This window comes from Anser cygnoides, chromosome 38 (genome assembly GCF_040182565.1).
Source record: "Anser cygnoides isolate HZ-2024a breed goose chromosome 38, Taihu_goose_T2T_genome, whole genome shotgun sequence".
In the NCBI taxonomy this organism is placed as follows: Eukaryota; Metazoa; Chordata; class Aves; order Anseriformes; family Anatidae; genus Anser; species Anser cygnoides.
In genome coordinates this window covers 578,309-585,275 of record NC_089910.1, presented here as the reverse complement: position 1 = coordinate 585,275, position 6,967 = coordinate 578,309, and positions in this window count along the sequence as shown.

Here is a 6,967-nt window from a genome sequence, read left to right as displayed (position 1 = left end):
CCATTCGCAGACACACGCGAGCTGCAGCTCCTGCACTTCGGGCTCTTCCTGGGCATCTACCTGGCTGCCCTCCTGGGCAACGGCCTCATCCTCACAGCCGTAGCCTGCGACCACCGCCTCCACACCCCCATGTACTTCTTCCTCCTCAACCTCGCCCTCCTCGACCTGGGCTCCATCTCTACCACTGTCCCCAAAGCCATGGCCAACTCCCTCTGGGACACCAGGGCCATCTGCCATGGATGTGCAATGCAAGCCTTTCTGTTAGTCTTTTAACTTTCAGCAGAATTTTATCATCTCACCATCATGACCTATGACCTCTATGGTGCCACCTGCATACCCCTACATTACAGTACCCTCATAGGTGGCAGGACTTGTGTCAAAATGTCAGCAGCTGCCTGGGGCAGTGGCTTTCTCAATGCCATGCTGCACACTGCCAATACCTTTTCCCTCCCCCTCTGCCAAGGCAATGCCCTGAACCAGTTCTTCTGTGAAATTCCCCAGATCCTCAAGCTCTCCTGCTCAGATGCCTACCTCAGAGAGGTTGGGATTCTTGCAGTTACAGCATATTTAATTTTTTCATGTTTTATTTTCCTTGTGCTGTCCTATGTGCAGATCTTGAGGGCTGTGCTGAGGATCCCCCCGGAGCAGGGCCGGCACAAAGCCTTTTACACGTTCCTCCCTCACCTGACCGTGGTCTCCCAGTTCATCAGCGCTGCCACATTTGCCTACCTGAAGACCCCTCCATGTTCTCCTCACCTCTGAATCTTTTTCTGACAGTTTAGTACTCGGTGGTGCCTTCAGAAGTGAATGCTCCCATCTATAGCATGAGGAACCAGGAGCTCAAGGATGCAGTGTGGAAAGTGATGACTGAATGTTTTTCAGAAGCAAAAAACTGACTTTCTTCTTCTGCATATCATTTATAATGTAACTAGTTACAGATGATGGTCTGTGTTTGTGTGTGTGTTTTTCTTTGATTTGCTTGTGAAAGTGTTGTCCACAAAGAAATGTTTTTCATCCCCTTCCATTTCAGTACCTACCAGTCTCTTGTAAATAAGTAGCCATGCTCTCTTCATCTTTAAATAAACAAAATGATCCTGCAGGGACTTGCTTGCCCGAGATCCTTCCTCGGAGACCTGTGGTGGAGCTGCAGGGGCACTTGGCTGTGTGCAGAGGTGGAGGGGAGAAGTGTCCTGGCAGAGCAGCACTGCCAGGGTGCACCTGTGATTGTTCCCTGTTCATGGCCAACACCCTCAGAGATGGTGAATTCACCTGCCTCTGTCCACTTTATGCGAGAGGGCTGATGGCAGGCAGGCGTCTGTCTGGAGGGAAGTGGGAGCAGCCAGGAGAGCCCAAGTGCTCGGCAGGGACAGTGCGTGCCAGGGAGTCAGTAGCAAGTGGAGCACATAGAGCACGAGCATGTCCCAGGTGGAGCCACACAGAAACAAAGTGCAAGATCTGGGTGGGAACAGGCAAACGAAAGCTCTGCAGCTCCAGGGAACACAGCAAAAATAGGGAAAGCAGTCTGCTGAATTGGTTGTTATACCTCTGGTGAAATTTCATACACTGAATACAGTGAATCACCCCAAAACATAGCCTGACATTGGAAATTAATGTGACTCGATGATCCTTGTGGGTCCCTTCCAGCTTGGGATATTCCATGAGTCTCTGACTCTGAAGAAGGCCGGCTATCTGTGCCTTTTGGGCCTCCATGGCCAAAGAACCACTTGTGTGGGAGGCAGTCAGTGCCAGTGCCCCCCACCAGCTGGTTCTGCCTTCCCAGCCTGACCAGCATGGCCCTGCAGAGTGCCCCCACGGCCCCGTGCACCACAGCCCCCTCGCTCTGCAGAGCAGCACCGCCAGCTCGGGGGCTGTGGGCAGCATGGGCAGGGGCTGCAGGAATGGCTGCTCAGGCCAGCCCAGACGTGGTGGGCTGGGGCAAGGCTGTATGGGACATGGGGTGTGCTGGGAGCAGGGCAGGGTGCTGTGTGTGTGCAGTGGTGCTGCCTGAGGAGCCCCAGGGCCAGCAGTGCTGTGCTGTGCTGTGCTGGGGAGCGCGGCTGGCCTGGGGGTCTGCAGGCTGTCTGGGGGAGGGGAAATCTCCTGCAGATGGCAGCAGCAGCAGGGACACTGCCACTGCTCTCCACTTCTCCATTTGCTGCTTTGGGGCCAGACCAGCCTGCTGGGCTGGGGAGGGGACAGGGAGATGCGGAGAGCTGGGGAGGGGCTAGTCTGGGCTGGCCTCCTGGGAGAAACAGGGAGGACCAGCAGAGCAGGGGCTGGGCTGGGTCCTTGTTCTCTGGACACCCTGGAAGATGCTGCCCCAGGGCAATGGTCCCAGAGCAGCCCCTCCCAACCCATTCCCAGCACTGGGCTCTTGGCCCAACTCACACAGATGGTTTGTTCCTCCACAGAGAGACACAGAATGACTGTCAAAAGTACATGTTTGCCTTGTCCATGTAAGACTGCACTCATCATGGGAGTGGTGAGATGAACCCTAGTGAGCACAAGTGCCCTAGGCTGTTCCCTAGGGGTGCCATGAAGTGGGACAGACGGTGTCTCAAAGTTACTTCCCTTTGAGGGTAATATCCCCTGGGAAACCACATGATTGAAACAATGCCAGAAATGATGAAATATTCAGCTCTTACAATAATTACCATAATAATCTGCCTCATTCTCAACTTTTCCCTAAAATGCTCATTCAGGGCTTGATTCAGTTTTCCACACAGAGGTGTCTAATTCTTCCAGGATGCCCTGGAGGAGCCGAAGATCTCACAGAGGAAATGTGAGTCAGGATGTGTAGGAGGCCTTCTGCAGCATGAGCTGGTTGGCAGGCAGAGTACCTGAGGGATTGTGCAGGGCATCCCCTGCACCCACTGCTCCTGGGGGGGCTGGGAAGAGGCCTCCTGAGCACAACAGCTCCTTGTAGCCCTGTGGATGCTGGCTGTGAGGTCACTTCTGTCCCAGCCCCTGGCTGGCCAACAGCAGGGAGGCAGAGCCTCTGAGGTCATAAAGGCCATCAGAAAGCTGCCCCAACAGGGTGACACATTTGGGGAGGCCAGGGGAAATCTGGGAGAGCAAAGCTAGGAGATTTGGGGGAGAGAAGATTCGCTTGGCTAACAGAAAGTAAAGATTTTGAAGAAGTGACAATGGTTCGGGTAAGGCTGATGGTTCTGCAGTATTCACTGGGAAAATAAAAAGTACCTGAAGCAGAACACCAAAGCTTCCCCCTAAGCCTCTGCACAAACCCTAACTCTGGAAAGCAAGATCTAATCCCTATGACCTAAACTGAACACATAATACTCAAATCTCTCATTCCTGCGCTCTAGTCACCTAACTGAAGCAGTTTGGCTCCATGAGGCTGGACAGGGTTTGGGAGAGCCTTGAGCAGTTGCTTGGTCTTGGAAGAGGCAGGCGATGTGACACGGATCTGGTCAGGCCATAGGACTCAAGGATGAGATGGGTGGGGATGCTCTGCTGAGTTCAGCTGTTCCTCAGAATCTCAGGAGGCAGCAAGAGGCCCATGGCTGTGCAGGTGGGTGTCAGGGCCTGATAGGCTACCTTCAGGCACATGGCTGATACATGTGTGTGTATTTCAGCTGTGTAGAAGAAACGAATAAGCTACTGACATGCAGGTGGCTTGAATATTAATTACGAGATGACTGCTGCCCTAGTACCTAACAGAGCTGTACATACCTATCTCCTGCCCATTGACAAGCTGAAAGGCCATCAGCAGATGCATGGCCTTGGACTATGACAATGACCTTGCTTTTATGTGGTTTTTTTTGCTAGGCCACAAAGAGGGTGTCAGGTGGGCATATTCTTATAAGATGCCAATGGTGCCTTAGAAACTCCAAATCCAGTAGTAAGCAAATGGCTTTGGTGGGGACTGTGAGGTCACTTCTGCCTCTGCAGCTGGTAGGCCAGCAGCAGGAGCATGGCTGGGCAAGGGACTGGGAGGTCCCATCTTTGTGAAGTAGCTGCCAGGCCAACCCTTGCCTCCTGGCTGGCAGATGGGCTTTTAGGCTCACATCTGCCAGCGTCTCTCACAGGCCAGCAGAAGGCACCTGGCTGGCATGGTGCTTGTGTGATGCCCTCTGCCCAAGTACCTGATAGGCCAATGCAGAAGTGCTCTTGGCTGTGGATTGTCAAGTCTCTTTTGCCTCGGTACAAGAGTGGAGAGCAGCAGGAATGTGGCTTGGTCATGTCTATCTGAGGAGCTGAAAGGCCAGCAGGAAGGCCACATGGCTTGGAAGATCATGGTGAGGTTCCTTCTGTCTAGTCAGATGACAGGTAACAAAAGGCTAATGGGTTAAGATGCCTGTGTGAAGGGTAGTTTCCAAGATGATGGAGCTTTTCTTGGTAGTTGGAAACAGCATGTGGGAGAAAAACTATGGAGTGTAGAGACATCAATGAAGGCACAGAAATACCACAGACAGAGCAAGGTGGAAAAGCAAGATGGGTGTTTGCAACCAAGAGGGAAATGGGGCCAGGTGTGGGACAGCACAGGACAGCTGGTGGTGGAGATAAACAAGGGCACTGGCAAGGCAAGACTTAGCCAAGAAAACCAAGGTCTTGTCCCCTTGGCTATGTCCGTTCTCTCTGCCACCAAGGCCTAGGAGGAGACATACTGCCCTCTTAGCATTGGGACCTCATCTCCTCTTTGCACCCCCTGAGCGAGCCAAGAAGTGTCACACCACTGTCTTTCACTTGGTACTGCACACCCCACTGCCTAAAGAAGAGCCTGGAGCCCCAGGTGAGGACAGGAGCTCTCTGCTCATGGCTGGCAGCAGGGCTTGGCCTTTCTGCTTGATGAAACAAAGCCAGGATTTTCTCAGCCTCAGAGCCACCTGCCCAGTGCCTTGCCCTACCTGTAATCATGGCCTCAAATTACCTGCTCTAAGGAGTCCATGGGTCCTTGACAATGTTCTGGGTCTGGCTGGGATGGAGTTAACTTTCCCTGCAGCAGCCCATACTATGCTGTGCTTTACACTTGTAGCTAAAACAGCACTGATATCACACCAATGTTTTGTCTATATCTGTTCAATACTGGCACAGCACCAGGACTCCCTCCAACCCCCCAGGAACCAGCTGGCTGGGGGTGGGTAAGAGGTGGGGAGGGGACGTCACCAAGACAGTGATTTTTTTATTATTTTATTTTATTTTATTTTATTTTATTTTATTTTATTTTATTTTATTTATTTTATTTATTTTTTTTCCCAGCATACTTTCTTCTTCCCCTTTCCCTTTGAGGAGGAGTGAGAGAGCAGTTGTGATAGAGCTTGGCTGCCCACCTGAGTAAAGCCAGCACATCAAATCATCGGGAACTTCGCCTGACTGCCATGAGTTTTCAAATATTATGGTGAGTGGCTTGGCAACTACATCAGCAATCAGATTGAGGCCCTGCTTCATGAACGTGGTCCAGCATCACTCCTTGGTGGGAAGTAGAGAGTAATTTCATTCCTCTTTCTCTGTGCTTCCACACGGCCTTTGCTTGTGTTTTTTTTTTTTTTTTCCCTCCCTCCCCTTTCCTTTTCCCTTTAGTTAAATTATTTTATTTTCCCTTAATAATAATTTTCCCTTAATAATTATTTTTCATTTAATTAAATTATCATTATGTATATCCTTGTGGATGTGATGGAGTTCAGCTGCCTAGCAAGGTAAAACCATTACAGTCAGTAATGGCTCTCAACGGGACCGATCATTGCTTTGAAGAACTTTTGAAGAACTAAGCTGAGAAGAGAACTTTAGAAAGAAGAACTTTAAGCAAAATTGTGTGCACCTCTGTGAAAGCAGATTTAAGAAAGGGACAAAAACTGCCTGTGGGAAGCCCAGGCAGGATCAGTTTGGGAAGGATGGCACCTGGTGGGAGGGACCCCACGTTGGAGCAGGGGAAGAGAGTAACCATGAACGAGTGGCAGAGATGAAGTGTTATGGACTGACCGCAGCCCCCATTCCCAGTACCTCCGTGCTTCTCAGGGGGAGGACGTAGAAGAGGGTGGCTGGGGGGAAGATTTTTTTTTTTACTGAGTCTGTTTTGCCCGTGACAATAATTATTGAGTGATGTCCCTGTCCTTATCTCAACCCAGAAGCCTTTTTTCATCATATTTTCTCCCCATATTCTTTTGAGAAAGAGGAGTAAGAGAGCAGTTGTGGTGGAGCTCAGCTGCCCAGCTGATTGTGGTGGTGACTTCACCTCAAAACTTGGTAATGTTTGAAAGACATCATGACTTATTTCTACACACTTTTTTAACCACAAGTTGGCACCTAGGAAGTGGCAGTGATGCACTGGCCTCTCACCTGCGGCTGCATCCCTGGGCCCATCTCCCTCCTCTGGTGCCCCAGGAACTTTCCAGTCCCCCTGTCCAGGCACAGGATTCTCCCCAGGGTCAGAAACCTCCCCGGCATTGTCATAGCCATCTGCTGGGTCACCTCCAGGCAGGACAGGGACATCTGAAAGTAGAGGGGAGCTGGTGGCAGTGAGACAGGACATCCTACAGAGCAGAGGATGGGAGGGTGTGCGGGGACACGGGGCTGACACGCTGCTGGTGTCACTCTTCATGGGAGGGTTAGAGTTTCTTTGCTCTCTTATGTAGCTGTGGAAACCCTTCTTGTTATTCTTTGCATCCCTAGCCAAGTTTCTCTCTAGCTGTGCCTTGGCTTTCCTGATCCTATCCCTAAACTTCCAGGCCTTATCCTTGTAATTTTCCCACTTCGTATGTCCTTGCCTCCACTGCCTTTGATTTTCATTTCTGTGCTTTAGTTTGATTAAGAGGTCCTGACTCAGCGATGCTGGTCTCCTGTCTCCCTTGCCTGATTTCTCCAATGCCTTGGGAAACATGGGCAATGCACTCAGGATACCCCTTTTGTTCCAGAGATGCTAGCAGGGAGGCCAGATCTTGTACAACATTCAAAGCATTTGTGAAAGGTTCACACATGTTTAGTTGAAGCCTCAAGAGAAGTGGTGTAA